The sequence below is a fragment of the Primulina eburnea genome, chromosome 10 (assembly GCF_022965805.1).
Source record: "Primulina eburnea isolate SZY01 chromosome 10, ASM2296580v1, whole genome shotgun sequence".
In the NCBI taxonomy this organism is placed as follows: domain Eukaryota; kingdom Viridiplantae; phylum Streptophyta; class Magnoliopsida; order Lamiales; family Gesneriaceae; genus Primulina; species Primulina eburnea.
In genome coordinates, this window is record NC_133110.1 from 27,427,929 (window position 1) to 27,445,261 (window position 17,333).

The 17,333-nt window shown below is 37.4% G+C and overlaps 1 non-coding gene across 1 annotated transcript; it reads right to left on the reverse strand.

Annotated features, from left to right (window-relative positions):
* Positions 1 to 12,578: 12,578 nt before the first annotated feature.
* LOC140804112 (small nucleolar RNA R71) lies at positions 12,579 to 12,685 on the reverse strand. Its single transcript, XR_012112071.1, has one exon. It is a non-coding gene; the product is annotated as a small nucleolar RNA R71 (small nucleolar RNA).
* Positions 12,686 to 17,333: the final 4,648 nt, after the last annotated feature.

The following is a 17,333-nucleotide window of genomic DNA, read 5'->3' on the forward strand; positions in this document are numbered from 1 at the left end:
TACAATGATTAAATTCTCTTATATTTTGATTAAATGTTTTAATTGGATTAATTAATTATATTGTACATTATTGTATGTTTAAAATATATTCTTCTACATTGTTGCATTAAAATGTAATTTTTAAGGATATTCGAGCTGCGATCGAGGGACGGGGTTCGACCAGGTCTCGAGGGGGGCTCATGTTGGACGTGGGTCAGGGTCAGGAAGGGTCCTAGCCCTGGAGCGCAGCCTTGGAGGAGTCCCATGCGGCAGGGACTCCTTGCGCGGCAGTAGGGATGACAACAGCCAAGGGGTGGCTCGCTGCTGGGGCTTGGGTCAGTTAGGTGGTTCATCAAGGTCCTATAATGATGGGAAGGGGTCGGGCTAGGGGCTTGAGTTATGGTCTCGCTGGTGGCTCGAAGAAAGGAGGGAAATCGTGAGGGAGGAAACAAAACACGCGAGGCTGCTGGCTGTTCAGGTGGTTCGTGTGAAGGGTCCAGGGGCTGGGTTGGTCTGGGCATGGTCTGGGCGTGGTCCAGGGAGGGTTAGGGTGTGCTGGGCTCAGTAGTGGCTCAGCTGGTAGAGTCCTAGGATAACTAGGAGTCCTAGAGCAACTATGAAACTCACGCACACATGTACAGATTTTGGGTCAAGTTTCAGGAAGGTTTTGAGCGGGCCAGAAGCTGTTTTTCGGGCTGGGTTTGGTTAGTAGGGTCCCTAGGTGAGTTGGCTAGGTGTTGGCTCAAGGTGGCTCGGGCGTGGATCGAGTAAATTAGGAGATCGCTCGGTGCATTCGGTAGGGTGTCAAAACGAAAATTAAAAGGCTTAATATGAAATTTTGGGTCCACTAGGGTGGCTCATGACTTGGAAGGGCAGAATAAATACAAAAAATGCTAAGTTTAAAATTTTGGGTCAAAATAACGAGTTTTGGATTTAATTAGGATTTAATCGCCTCACGGAACGCTAATTAACGAGTTAATTAAAACGCATAGTTTTAGGCTTTATAAAATTATGAAAAATTAGGGTTATGCTTAAATAATTATTAGAAGTCTAATTTTTTAATTTGGGAATTTTATATTAAGGTTTGGTTTAATTCGGGATTAAAACGCATTAGTACGTCTTATTTGAAGATTAATTTAAAAGTTCTCGATTTAAGCTAAATAAAAATATGGGAAAATTTATATAGGCTTAAATAATTATTTGGGACATGTTAGTGTCAATGAAATTAAGAAAAAGTCAAAACGGTAAATTTTACGTCCAGGGGTAAAACATTCTTTTTTTACACTTAGAAAATTAGTAAAGGTCATGTCAGTGCCCTAAATGCTATTTTTATGATATTATGACTATTTTTAAATGTTTATGTGATGTTCTCGATTAAATTATGATTTTTAAATGACCATGGGGTTTTTATAAATTAAGGAAGACATTTAAAATACATGTTGCATGCTTGGTTTCAAAAACAAAAATGTTATGGTATGCATGATTTGTTTTTAAAGTGATGAGAACGTAAATGTTGAAGGAAGTGAAGTAATTGTGACTAATTCGTTAATGTTGGAGATGTCGTGAGGGTGATGGTCCCAGTGGGAGCCCGACGATCGTATTTTCACCATTACGAATATGTGGTAACGGTTTTGTGGTAACGGTAAGAATGGGAATATCATGAGGAAAAAAGGCCCCCGAAGGAACCTGTTTGTGGGAAAAGGCCCCAGAGGGAACCCCGATGATCGTATTTCTATTCGAATCATGATAGGCCATGGCTCAGTTGACCGGTAAGAGTGTTGCTGATGTTCCCGCCGCCCAGTACTGTGGTTTCTTGTAGATGGATCCATCGATTTTCATGTTCATGTCATGTCAGGAAAGTCACGATTAACGATCTGAATTCAAAAAAGGAAAAGGAAAAGGAAAAGGAAAATGTTTATGATCATGTTAAAGGTTTTATGTCATGTTGAGGAAAAAAGAAAAAGATTAAGGGTTATTTATGCATGTAATGAAGATGTTTATATTTAAAGTTTATGCATCATGAAGATATTACGAAAATGTTTATGTTTATGCAACTTCACGAAACGATATTTTAAGTACAAGTATTTTTCACTGTTATATGTCGTCTGTATTACGTATTATTCGTTATAAAGATTATGGTGTGTTGAGTCTTTAGACTCACTAGGTGTGATGGATGTAGGTGAGGTTGAGGGAAATCTTGACGGATGATATGACTGGATTGATGGCGCATACAACCCGAGTACCAGCACACCTACTTATTTCCGCACTTACGATTTATGAATCATGATTTATGATTTATGATTTTTAAGACTATTTATTTATGCTTTTGAGAGATTTTTGAGAGGTTTAGTATGTACTATTCTTTTCAAACTATTGCTTTTTAGGTTTGGTAAAACAGTAGAAGATTTCATTTCTATGGCTATTTCACTTGATTTTAAAATGCTATTGGGTTGATGTTTTATCTTAAAGGGTAAAATATTTTATAAAAATACTTTATAGTCATGGCCGAAAATTTAGAAAAAAAATTTATAGTTGATCCTTCAGCTGCTAAAACAGTTTCTGTTGATGAGGCGGAGAAATATTTGTCTGACTTTGATAAATCTGTCCCTTTTCAAGATCAAACAGTCATTTCACAGTCGATGCCACCAAGGATGATTCAACAGCTCCTTCAGAGCAGCTGTTGACATCCCCCAAGGAATTTCATACATCGCCAGCTCAGCCTGAAGCACCAACTGAAACCGGATCTAAAGCTCTGCCTCCACTGAGGATATTGATCAGATCATTGAGAATATTACAGCTGAACTACACATGAGCCAGAACCGTTACAAATTGCTGAAAAGATGCCCTCCTCTCAATTGGTCTCTCTCGAGCACAGCTTACTATCTGGAGAAGACAAACTTGAAGAACAGGTATTTCAAGAAGAACCTCTAGAAGAAGGCTGTCAACAACGGATTCTGGCAAGATTGATCACTATGGATCAATCAATTCTGGCTCTCCATCACAGACAATCTGATCTACAAGAGGCCTTTCAATCGATAAAGTCGGCTCTTTGCACTGATATTTCCTCCATAGAAACAAGTTTCTCTATCAAGCAAGCCAAACACAACTCTAAACATCTCAACATGTGTCTTGGTCTTTCGGAGCAAATGACTCGTCTGCAGACAAATCTAGAACAATGCCTCGATGCCCAAGGAGCTCAGCTTGCGGAAATTATTACTTTCCTCGTATACGGTGATGTGAAAAAGGGGGAAAGAGAGTGGCAAAAGGCTATTCAATAAGCAGAACTATCTGTAATGAAGGAATTACGTGAGTCAAGAGAAAACGAAGACAAAGATAAAGCTGGGGAACAAAGCTCAGGTCCAAAGAAGGGAAATTAATCATTTTTGAATATTGTGAGATGCTTTGAACATTGTAATTTCACTCACTCAATGAAATACAATTATTTTTCTTTTATATCTCCTTCAAAATTACTATGCTAAATAGTCTTCCAGCTGGGTTTTGTCATCACCAAAAAGGGGGAAATTGTTAAAGAAAATATTATTCCCAAGAATTTTGGCGTATGACAAAAACAAAACAGTTCTGCGGTTCATATGTGTGACATATATCAGTTCAACCATCCATCTCAAATGATGGAGTATTTTTCTAACCGGCCAAAACTCAAAGGAGTTTCAACCGTCTATCAGAACCAGATCATTTAAGAAGGACCACTTATTTCTCAAAGACATTCTCTGACCGGCTTAATGCCTTCAAAGTATTACACCATCTTGAAGTCAACATATATACATCTGCTCCAAGAATGATCTACATTTATGATCCTATCCCAAAGAAGAAAGACCAAGTATAGACTGCATGTTCTGATGCTAAATACAGTTACTATAAAAGAAAGTTCTCAAGAAAAGAACTTCAGAACAGTGCTGAGCAAAAGGAAGATTAAATGTGTTCATTAAAGAACATTTAATGCTCATAAATACGGCAGGGACTCATCTGTTCAGAGAATCAGGTTAATGTTGCTATGACCTTTCCGATCGTTAAGAAAATCTTGTATATTAACGGAAGAGTGTGCTAGCAGAAACACACCCTCAATTTTACAATAGGATAATCACACCTTTCTTGCATACTTAAAAAGATCTCTGAGCGCTCCTAAAAGATTATATACTTCTTCGCTCAATCAGGACACTTTTCACAGCAAATCATTTGATCATCTTAGGATCATTTTTGTGCTACTCACACCAAACCGTTTATTCTCATCAGTAACCTTTTGGTTATTTGATCTGGTCTTGTTATCTGGTGAACTGAGTGTTCTAAATTTCCAGAAGTGTAAAGTGATCACTAAGAGTTCCAATAAAGGCAGTGTGATAAGTCTTGATTGGAGTGGGCTGTTGCAAATACGTTGAAAAGCCAAAGTTTTTTAGTTGAATCCTTCCTGGAAAAAGAAGAAGGGGTGACGTAGGAGTATTCAATCTCCGAACATCCATAAAAATCTTGTGTTATTTACTTATCGCAAGCTCTTACCTTTTTAACCGCAATTTGTTAAGTTTGCTAAAAGTGTTTGAACTGTCATTGGAAATTGTGAACCGTTTTCCGCACTTATCAGTGGTTCAAGTTTCCAACTGTTTGAGAAAGAATTTTAAACCGCCTAAAAACGTTTGAAAAACTTATTTTAAATAAGAAATTTGAAAGAGTTTATTCACCCCCCCTCTAAACTATTTCCCGATCCCAAAATATTACCTCCATGTACTTGAACTTCTCCTGGGTAATCTTGTCGTATGCCCCTGCATTGGCTAAAACAGCTTTGACCACGATGTTGGCAAGGAATCTAAATTCCATCTTCATATCATGCTTCACCGCCAAAATAGATATAGGGCTACCAGCCAATGAGAACCCAGTGCTTTTCATTTGGAAGATCTGAAATTTTTTCCAAACCTATCGTCGGTAGTTCCAGAAGATCTCCAAAAAAATATCTAGGATATGATGTATTTGATCATTCGATAGAGTATATGATGCTCCCATGCTCCATAATTGCAGAGACAAAGAACTTATTGACAACATATAGATTGAAAGTGGAGCTGTAGGTGAGAAACTTCCTCAGGCCGGAAGCCTCGAGCATCTCCAGAACAGAAGAGCAAGCCTCATTCTTAATGGAGAGAATTTCTTCAAGATCGATGAAAAGACATGTCTTTTGGATCATCATATTTGAATCTGGTTAGAAAATCTGAGAAGAAGTGTGAGAAAAATTGAGAAGAAATACGTGAAATCACAGAGAATATTAAGAGAGTTAAATTCGCAGAAAGCTTTTTGAAATATGTGCGAGCGTAAAATTTTTAAAGAAAGAAGATAAGGCATATATGTGATTTCATGGGACAATCACAACAGTACATGTGTCAGTACAGTTGTAGATATTTGAATTTTGAAATTTTAAAATGGCAGATGAAACGACGCTGAAATAAAGCCGTGTAAAAACTGCCAGTAATTTTAATATGAAAATTTTCCCTCAAATAAATTTAAATATAATAATGAAGATATTTAAATGACAACATCGGATAAAATCACAGATTCCAAAAATCATTCAACCTTTTTAATGAAAAAACTTTTGTATCGACTAGAAAATTGTTTTTATCACAATTTATATGTTTTTACTTCATTATAATGTGATGAAATGTCAAGGATTATTCGCCCTGAATATATGCATTAAGATAGGTCTACCAAATCAAAAATATTTCTAAAATAAGAAAACTTAACATATTGTTTGGTGAGAATTTCCACTTCCTGTTAGTTGGTTGAGATGTATTCTAGTCAAATATTATTCTTTATGATATGATCCCATATAAAGTGATATCTAATATCAATGTGTTTTGTTCAGGAATGCATAACGGGATTGTATGTTATGGTAATAGCACTTGTGTTGTCTCAAAATATGGGAGCTTCATTCGACCGGATCCTATAATCTCTGAGTTGTTGTAGAATTCACAAGATTTGTGCACAACTTCCGGCTATGGGATTTTCTTCTTCAGCGGTTGAAGTGGCTATGAATGTCTGCTTCTTGCTGAACTAGGAGATCAGTCTATCACTAAGAAATTGATATGATTCACTGGTGCTCTTTTTTGTCAATTTTGAAACATATGTAGTCTGTATCAGAATATTCAATAAGATTAAAACTCGAGTATTTGGAATACCAAAGAACCACATTGATAGTTCTTTTAATTATTTAAGAATACGCTAAGTTGTAATATAATAAGATTGTTTGGGTCGAGTTTCTACATGATTTGAATCAGTCTACCAACCTTCGTTATTTGAGTTGTCATCATGCACTCGCACCTGGTTGTCACTAATTGATCGGAAAAAATCGTTTCATTCTCTTTGCGGATCTCAGAAACTGGTTGCATAATAAGCTCAATTTTCTCATTCAGTAAACACATAGATTTGATGTGAATTTCTAAAAACTTATTATATGTCTCTGTTTTATTAATCATCATATCCTCCAACAGGGTCACGATTTAATCCAAACATGCACTACACTCTTCTTAATGCTCAAATGATAGGTTCATGGAATTGGGAAAATAGAATTGGTCTGGAAGATATTCGTGACTCCAACTCTGAAGTGAAGGATCACGATGTTAGTGGTAGCCAAAATTTGACCTATCATTTGACAAGTACATCATATTTTCGTTATCTCTATTGAACAAGTGATGACCAGTTGTCAAAGCTCTATAATTTACTTAACTTCTTGTTGTCTAATCCAAACCAATATATAAAATTTGAATGAGTGTAGTTAAATAAATCATGGTACCGACATTTGTTTGCCAAATTTAATCTCCGCAAATAAAATAAAATAGTTCTGAGTATTGTTGGACAAAACTCGTGAATACTTGCCGATGATCCATCTCAAAATATTTCACAATAAATAAATAAAAATAAATTTATTAATTAAACAAAAGAAAGAAAAAATAATAATAAAGAAACGAAATAGCTGATTTTTTTTTTTAAATATAAGGTTTTAGACTCAAGCAAGCAATTTATTTTAATATTAAATAAATTAGTCTCCGACAATGACACAAAAAAACTTAACCGACGATTTCAGTTGAGAATAAATCTAGCTAGCAGACTATGTAGAATAATAATAAATAGATTATGAGTCCAAATATCGATCCTACATAGACCAATATTTAATTATTATAATTTTTATCACTTAAGCTAGACAAAATAAATAAATTCAAAAGAGATAAATTATTCATCTAAATAATTAAATAAGACAATTGCTATTTAATATGACAAATTCAATGATCGTGGAAGAATTCGAATTTAAATAAAGGACTGAGCACAAAATGGTCCCAAATTTTATTAAATTAACAGAAACTAAGTTACAGTTAATTATTAAATTTTTGCACAATCACGGTGAATTCTCTATTTTATTTATTAAATGATTTATCAAGTTAAAAAACCTATTAATCTAACAGTATAATTATTCCTAATTGAATTTATTTAGATATATGTGTATTAGATGTTGGAAATTTGAAGTTTGAATAAAAATTATGTCTCATGAATGTGAGAGTGTCTTTTGACTCTCCACATTCTTGAGTTAGTTGAAGAGTTTTGGCTCTTCATATTCTTGAGTTAATGGGAAGATTAATTGAGTTAATTAATCTTGCATGACTCTTGGTATGAATTTGAGGCCTTATAAATAGAGTGTTCATTTCCTCATTTTATGAACATGAAAATCTTTTCTCTTTCAAGTATTCTCTTGCATTTCATATAGTTATATTTTCATTTGGACTCCGTTAAATCTCGGTGATAAAGTAAAGGTACATTTTCAGTTCGTCGTAGTAGTGTCTCGTGCTAAGTCACTGCTGGTTGTTCCGTTGTATCCTGAGAAACAGACGTCCAAGACGATCCTTGAAGCACATACAGGAGGGGACAAATCTGTTTTAAGAACACTGTACTTCGTACAGGCCTTGGTTTGGTTTACTTCATTTATAGCGTTTCTCTAATGTTTTCTCTTCACTATATTGCTCGCTGGTTTTATTGACAAAAATATTTCTGTACTGTACCATTTGATATATTTTGCAACAAACTTGAAACAAATTACTCATTACGTGGTTTGTTTCAGATATGGCTACTGAAACCAGCGTGCAAAGGGAAACTGGTTATGTTGTCTGTAATGTGGCTCAAGTTGTCCCTCATGTTACCCCACATGCTTTGCGGTTGCTGTCCCAGCCAGTCACAGTTAAAAGCCTGAAAAGTTCACTGATGTGGACTTCAAAAGTTGGCAGCAGAAGATGATGTTCTACTTGATGATGCTGAACATGGCTAGATTTTTGTCTGAAGATGCTCCTAAACTCACAGAGGGTGAGGGATATGTTGATTCTGTTGGTGCTGTGGAGGCATGGAATCATTCTGATTTATTAGGCCGAAATTATGTACTAAACGGATCGGCCGATTCTCTCTACAATGTGTTTTGCGAAAAGAAATCGGCTAAAGAGCTTTGGGAATCCCTTGACAGAAAGTACAAAACCAAGGATGGCGGGGCCAAGAAGTTTCTTGTTGGCCACTTTCTGGACTTTAAAATGGTGGATTCAAAGCCGGTTATCAGCCAAGTTCAAGAACTCCAAATGATTCTTCACGAGATTCATGGTGAGGGTATGACTTTGAGTGAATCATTCCAAGTGGTTGCTATTGTTGAGAAGCTACCACCAGCTTGGAAGGATTTCAAAAACTACTTGAAGCACAAGCGAAAGGATATGAATGTTGAAGAGCTCATTGTTCGACTTTGCATCGAGGAAGACAAAAAGAGTTCGGAAAGACGTCTGTTTACTCCTGTTGCCGCTAAGGCAAATGTTGTCGAGCATGGTCAAAGCTCGAAAAAGAGAAACTTCTCTCCATCCAACAAAAAGTTGGACCTCAGACCCAAGGGAGGCGTTTCAAAGAAGAAGTTCTCTGGAAAATTCTATAACTTTGATGGCATGGGTCACAAGGCATTTGAATGTAAGAAGCCAAAGAGAAACCGAGAGATGAATATGGTGGAGAACATATCTCAAGAGGTTTCCAACATGAATCTATGTGATGTAATCTCTAAAATTAATCTGGTGGGTTCAAACCCAAGGGAGTGGTGGATCGACACTGGTGCCACTCGCCATATTTGCTCTGACAAGGATATGTTTGCTACTCTTGAGGAATCTATGAATGACGAAAAGCTATTCATGAGAAATTCCGCCACTTCTGATATCAAGGGTCAAGGAAAAGTTGTCCTTAAGAAGACATCTGGAAAAGAACTGACTTTAAACAATGTGCTTTATGTACTGGACATCCGTAAGAACTTGGTGTCCGGGTCGCTTCTTAACAAGCATGGTTTCCGCATTATCTTCGAGTCAGATAAGGTAGTTTTGTCGAAAAGTTGAATGTTTGTTGGCAAATGGTATGTTTGTAATGGTTTATTCAAACTCAATGTAATGGCTATTAAGCCTGTGATGAATAAAGTTAATGGTTTTGCTTACTTTTTTGAGTCTTCTTGTTTATGGCATGGTAGACTTGGACACGTTAATTACGATACAATTCGTAGACTAATTAACATGAAAAGCATTCCTGCATTCCAAATTGATAAACAACACAAATGTGAAACTGATAAGTGCAATTTATTGTACTTTTATTACTTGTTTTTAACTTGGAATTTTGTGATTCTTGAGCAGATTTTATGCGATTTGTTGTTATTTTTGTTATTGTAGTTTGGAAGCTTAGAATGAGAATTTGGAGTAATAAATTGATGAATTAGAAAGTGCAAAGGACAATTTTTGCCGAAGCAAGACCGCACCCGCGGTCTTGTCAGCACCGCACCCGCGGTCATGCACAGACAGAGTCCGGAAATTCTGAAACTTTGGTGTGCTGCGCATGGGAGTTGCTGACTTTGATGTTTTGCGTATAAGACTTGTCTAGGACTATAAAAGGCCTCTATTATTCATCATCTAGGTCATTGGGGGAGCAAAGGAAAGGAGTGGAGGCTACAAAGAAGAGATTGAAGATCAAGTTCATCCTTGGGAAAGTTTTTGCACACTTTTGGAGAAAAACTTCATTTGCACTCCAAATCTCTTGTTCTAAGTTCTTCTTTCTTTATTTTTACTCTTATTTGATATGTCTTGTTTAATATTCATGTTTTGTTGTGTTATTTTTATTATGAACTAATTTTTATTTCTAGAGGAATGATGGAACAAAACTAGAAACCATGTGTTGGGATTTATGATTTATGCTATATAAGTTTTCCTTATTGTTCATTTGTATTTTTCCAATCTTAATGCTTTCATTTTATTGGTCATATCTTGAATGATTCTTATGTTTATAATTTATCACTTGGAAAAGGAAATTTATAAACAAGAAAGGGAAAAATACATCGATAGTATTTATATAGTTCGGGAGGACATATATTGCTATTGAAGCCATTAAAAGATTTTAGTGCTTATTGTGTTATCTAATTATAGATTGTTGATGGGGACGTTACAATCTTTTGTTAGATAATTAGTATCTACTTAGCACTCGGGAGAGGGAGTAGATAATTTAGAATTCTTGGCTAATGTATAATGATAGGACTCGTTTTTACGTGTTTTTAGTGTTGGTTTTGAGTCGCATTCATGCATCATATTAGTTTGTTTAGTTTAATTTTGCATCTTTTTAGCATTATTTAGCATTTGACTGATCTCGTGTATTTTGTGGTGATTTTGTAGGAATTGAACCAAAAAGTGGGAGAAACTTTGGCATAATGTCGAAGAGGATTCGCTAGGGCGGTCAAAAGTGACCGCCCCAGCGAGCATTGTGGTCTGGCCGAGGATTTTTTGCGCGAGTGTCTCGCTAGGGCGGTCAAAAGTGACCGCCCCAGCGAAACCTGGGATATGATCGAGGAAGTTTATTCGAGGACCACTCGCTAGGGCGGTCAAAATATACCGCCATAGCGAGAAGCGAGATTGAGAAAGATTTGTTTCCAAATTTTGAGGGACTCTATCCTACACCTAAACCTAACACACGAGATCAGCCGCCGTTTTTTTCACACTTTATCAGACTTCTCATCATTTTTCTTGGAGAGGAGGCTAGGAGCAAAGGAGATTTCGAAGACCTCGAGATTTCCACGCGTCGTGGCCGTCACCCGTCGTCATCTTTAGTATTTTCATTATTCAGTATTTGATTTCTTACATTGATTGTGGTTTTTATCATGAATTTCAGTAGCTAAAACTCTAGATTTGTTGGGATTTGAGGGGATCCTACCCCGTACTCGGTGTTTAATATTGTTTCTCGACGTTTTTATTAGTGATTTGCTTATGCTATTGTTTTTTCTTGTTTCAAGCGAAGCCTAGCTTTACTTCTTTTGATTATTTCATGTTGTTAATGATTTCGATAGAATAATTAACAATACGATCAAATAGTATAAACCACGGATTTACAATTTTAGTAGATATACGGAATTGGGTACGTGTCGATAGTGATAGTTCACCCGGATGAAAGCTAGTGGATTCCATAGAATGTAATGCAATCTTGAACGGTTAAATATTTGAGGACACTTTAGTACTGCATGTTTTTTATTAGTATTAATATAGCTCGACAGAGTATATTAATTAGTCTAGGGAATTCCGTCGAATGCACGAGTAAAAATCGAGTGTAGTTAGTTAAACACGAGTGGTAGGTGAACTGATAATTTCCCAACAAATTCATTTCTCAATTGATTTAATCCAAATTAATCATTGCGTTCTTGAACACGTTTTCTTTGCATTTTAATTATTTTAATTGTTTAATTTACATTACTTTAATCATCAACTCAATTTATCATTGCTAAAAATTTTTACTTGAAAATAAAAATAGTGTAACGCAGTCCTTGTGGATCGATACTCGTATTCACTTACGTTTATTATAACTTGACTATCGTGCACTTGCGATATTTAAATCGAGCTTTCATTTATAAAATAAATTTTGGGACTATTCACTGTGCAAGTTTTGCTCGATCAAGTTTTTGGTGCCGTTGCCGGGGACTATTGATTCACAAATTTTTATTTTTCATTTAAATTCTTTAGTATTATTTATTTTATTGTTATTTGATACTCTCATTGTGTTGTAGTTTTTTCTTGTGGTGCATGCGAAGATCACTCGAGTGTAAGCTTGAGCCTTTTGACCCCGAGATCGAACGCACAGCTAGACGTCAACTACAGCAGCAAAGAGCGAAGGAAAGAATGGAAGGCGATCAACAAAGAGAGGAGCCAAGGCGTATACCGATGTTGGATTATGCACAGCCGTCTCTTGATGGAGCACGTCCAAGCATCGTTAGACCAGTCATCCGAGTCAATCAGTTTGAGATCAAGCCAGCTATCATTTAGATGATTCAGAACACTGTCCAATTTGGGAGAAGTGCACTTGACGACCCTAACTCTCATATAGCTGACTTTCTTGAAATTTGTGATACTTTTAAGTTTAATGGCGTGTCTGATGATGTTGTTCGTTTGCGTTTATTTCCATTTTCACTGAGAGATAAAGCTAAGTCGTGGTTAAACTGTTTTCCTGTAGGGTCTATTACTACATGGGAGGATATGGCAAAGGCATTCCTAATCAAGTACTTTCCTCCATCGAAGACTATGAAGCTTAGAGCCGACATTACTACTTTTGCCCAATATGAGCAAGAGTCACTTTACGAGGCATGGGAGCGCTACAAGGACTTGTTGAGGAGATGTCCACACCATGAGCTGCCTCTTGGGTTAGTTGTTCAAACTTTCTACTACGGTCTGCTTACTCCTAACCGTACTATGATAGATGTTGTTGCCTGTGGTAACTTACTGAGAAAGACGACGGAGGAAGGATATGAGTTATTGAAGGAGATGGCTGCTAGTAGCTATCATCCTCAGTCTGATAGGCAGAGACGAGGTGCTGGAGTTAATCAAGTTAATGATTTGTCGGCGGTCTCAGCATAGTTAGAGGCTTTGAATAGAAAGATTGATGGGATGAGCATGAGTGGGTCGGCTATGCGTCTGCAAGAAATTTTCTGTGATAAGTGTGGGGGTGAGCATGATGTGCAGGATTGCCAAGATGGCAATCCATTCTATGTTCCTGAGGGAGCACCGGTAAAACAAGTGGGATTCCAGAACCGTCCTAGAAATGACCCTTATTCGAACACATATAATCCGGGATGGAGGAATCACCCAAAATTTTCATGTGGAGGTAAAAACAACCAAAATCGGCAACAAAGAGGTCCACCATATGGGATGCACCAAGGATTCAAGCCAGAACCGCCTCGGGAGGAGAAGTCCAATTTAGAGCAAATGATGACTAAATTTATTTCTGCAACAAAGACGAGATTTTAGAATCAAGATGCATCCATAAAGGGGTTAGAAAATCAAATTGGACAATTGGCTAAGTTGATTGCTAATAGGGAGCAAGGAGCTTTGCCAAGCAACACGGAAACTAACCCAAGAGAACATGTGAAGGCTGTGGAATTGCGTAGTGGAAAAGCACTCGAGTCTAATGAGGAAAAGACCAAGCACGGTGAGGATGAGGTGGAAAATCGAGGAGGTAAGTCTTCTAACTCTACATCTACACCTATTGCACAGAATAAAATTGTTATCCCTCCACCTTTTCCTGCAGCAATGAAGAAAGCTAAATTAGATGCACAATTTGGTAAATTTCTTGAGATATTTAAAAAATTGCATATTAACATTCCTTTTGCTGATGCTTTATTGAATATGCCAAGTTATGCAAAATTCTTGAAAGATATCTTAGCAAATAAGCGGAATTTAGAAGATCATATGACGGTGAATTTGACCGAAAATTGCTCTGCTTTAGTTCAAAACAAGATGCCTCCTAAGCAAAAAAGATCCAGGGAGTTTCTATATACCTTGCATTATTGGTGACATTAATTTTCATAAAGCTCTATGTGATCTTGGTGCGAGTATTAATCTGATGCCTTTTTCTGTGTTTAGGAGACTGGGATTAGGCGAGCCCAAGCCAACTAAGATGTCGTTGCAGCTGGCTGACAGATCTGTCAAGTATCCATGTGGGATTATCGAAGATGTTCTGGTGAAAGTGGATAAGTTTATTTTTCCTGCAGACTTTGTGGTACTTGACATGGAGGAAGATATAGAGATGCCTTTAATCCTAGGGAGACCGTTTCTGGCTACAGGGAAAGCACTGATTGATGTTGAGGAGGGGAAATTGAGACTGAGAGTTGGAGAAGAAGAAATTATTTTTGATGTTTTCAATACTCTCAAGCACACAATGCACAATGATAGTCGCTTTCGTATTGATGTCTTGGATTCTCTTGTTTGTGATTTTGTGCAGGATGGATTGAAAGAACCATTGGAGGCCACTCTCACTACTGAAAAGCAGGAGGACGAGCTAGACGAGGAAAAGATGGAGATGGTAGCTCATTTGAATGCCATTCCACCTTGGAGAAAGCAAGTGAGGCTTAGACTAGAGGAATTGGGAGACAGAAAAGATTTAATGCCTCAAAAGTCAAGCCTAGAGGAGCCACCTACTTTGGAGCTCAAACCACTACCTCCACATCTCAAGTACGTATATTTAGGAGAAAATAATAAATTGCCTGTTATTATTTCCTCTTCTTTGACAGATGGTATGGAGAGTAAGCTCTTGGGAGTCCTCAAGGAGCATAAAGGGGCGTTCGCTTGGAAGGTTTCAGACATAAAAAGGATAAGTCCTTCGATCTGCATGCACAAAATTCTGATGGAAGATAAATACTCCCCTCTAGCACAACCACAAAGGAGACTCAATCCAAAGATGCAAGAGGTAGTAAAAGCTGAAACCATTAAACTTCTGGATGCAGGTATTATCTATCCTATCTCTGATAGTGCGTGGGTAAGCCCTGTACAATGTGTGCCTAAAAAGGGTGGGATTACTGTTATTACTAATGAAAAAAATGAGTTGATTCCCACTAGAACTGTTACGGGTTGGCGTGTGTGCATAGATTATAGGAAATTGAATGATGCAACCCGTAAAGATCACTTTCCCTTGCCATTTATCGATCAAATGATTGAACGATTAGCAGGTCATGAATTTATTGCTTTTTAGATGGATGTTCGGGATACAATCAAATCACAATTGCACCTGAGGACCAAGAGAAAACTACTTTCACTTGCCCTTATGGTACTTTTGCGTTTAGGCGTATGCCCTTTGGTTTATGCAATGCACCTGCAACATTTCAAAGATGCATGACCGCTATCTTTCATGACATGACTGAAAATTTCCTTGAAATCTTTATGGATGACTTATCTATTTTTGGCTCCTCATTTAATGAATGTTTAGAGAATTTGAACTTGGTGTTAGTTAGATGTGAGGAGAGCAATTTGGTGTTGAATTGGGAGAAGTGTCATTTTATGGTTCAAGAGGGGATTGTGCTAGGACACAAGGTATCGGAGAATGGAATTGAGGTTGACAAAGCCAAGGTGGAAGTAATCAAAAACTTACCCCCACCTTCATCAATAAAAGGAGTTAGAAGTTTCCTAGGGCATGCTGGTTTTTATAGGCGTTTCATTAAAGATTTTTCCAAAATTGCTAAACCTTTATCCTCTTTGTTGATGAAAGATGCTGAATTTAATTTTGATTCTACTTGTCTGCATGCATTCGAGATACTCAAGGAAAGCTTGGTGACAACACCTGTTCTGACTGTCCCTGATTGGGAGCTACCGTTTGAGGTGATGTGCAATGCTAGTGATACAGCTGTTGGTGCGGTGCTGGGTCAAAGGAAAAACAAGGTATTTCATACCATCTACTATGCAAGTAAGACTTTAAATGATGCTCAATTGAATTACGCTACTACTGAAAAGGAATTGCTTGCTATAGTATTTGTTTTCGACAAATTTCATTCGTACCTTGTTCTGTCTAAAGTAACTGTGTATAGATCATTCTGCCCTCAAATACTTGCTTGCTAAGAAAGATGCGAAACCTAGGTTAATTAGGTGGATTTTATTATTGCAAGAATTTGATCTCGAGATTCGAGATAAAAATGGTGTGGAAAATGTAGTTGCTGATCATCTATCCAGGCTTGAGCATGTTAGAATTAAGGGCAGTGACGATGATATAGATGACTGGTTTCCGGATGAACAATTGCTTGAGATGAAACTTTGTCCATGGTATGCAAATTTCGCTAACTTTCTTGTCACAGGCACACCTCCACCAAATCTATCGTTTCACCAACGAAAGAAATTCTTTTCTGACGTGAAATACTATTTTTGGGAGGAACCGTTTTTGTTTAAAATTTGTGCAGATTCCATGATAAGACGGTGTGTTGCGGAGGAAGAGTTTGATCGAATTCTCAACCATTGCCATGATCATGAAGTAGGTGGTCATTTCGGACCAATAAGGACGGCATCCAAGGTACTTGAAAGTGGCTTTTATTGGCCAACTCTCTTTAAAGATGATCGTTCTTATGTGCTACATTGTGATAAATGCCAGCGGACAGGTAACATCTCTAACCGTCACGAAATGCCTTTAAATAATATCATTGAGTGTGATGTTTTTGATGTGTGGGGGATAGACTTTATGGGACCGTTTCCTAGTTCTTTCACGAAAAAATACATCTTGGTTGCGGTGGATTATGTGTCTAAGTGGGTAGAAGCGGAAGCGTATGCCACTAATGATGCTCAAGTGGTCCTAAAATTTTTAAAGAAAAACATTTTTAACCGATTTGGAACACCACGAGCAATCATTAGTGATGGTGGCACGCATTTTTGCAACAAACTATTTGAAAAACTTTTGAGCAAATATGGTGTCACACATAAGATATCTACCCCCTATCACCCCCAGACGAGTGGTCAAGTGGAAGTGTCGAACCGAGAGATAAAACGAATTTTGGAGAAAGTGGTAGGTGTCAATAGGAAAGAGTGGTCGGTGAGGTTAGATGATGCTTTGTGGGCATATCGTACTGATTTTAAAACACCTATAGGCACTACACCATATAGGTTGCTTTTTGGTAAAGCATGTCATCTACCAATCGAATTAGAGCATAGAGCATATTGGGCGACCAAAGCACTAAACTTTGATTTTGCTCTTGCAGGTGAAAAACGATTGATGCAGTTGAATCAGTTAGATGAGTTTCGGGGAAGAGCTTATGATCTTGCACTATCTTACAAGGAACGCACCAAACGAGCCCATGACAAACACATTATAAGAAGGGAATTCAAAGTGGGTGAAGCGGTTTTGGTATACAATTCTCGCTTACGACTCTTTCCGGGCAAGCTAAAGTCAAAGTGGTCAGGACCATTCACTATAGCCAAGGTGTTCCCATCGAGTGCAGTGGTGTTGCATGATGGCAAGGAAGGGACATTTACTGTGAACGCTCAAAGATTGAAGCACTATATCGGTGGCACAATTGAGCCACAAATTGG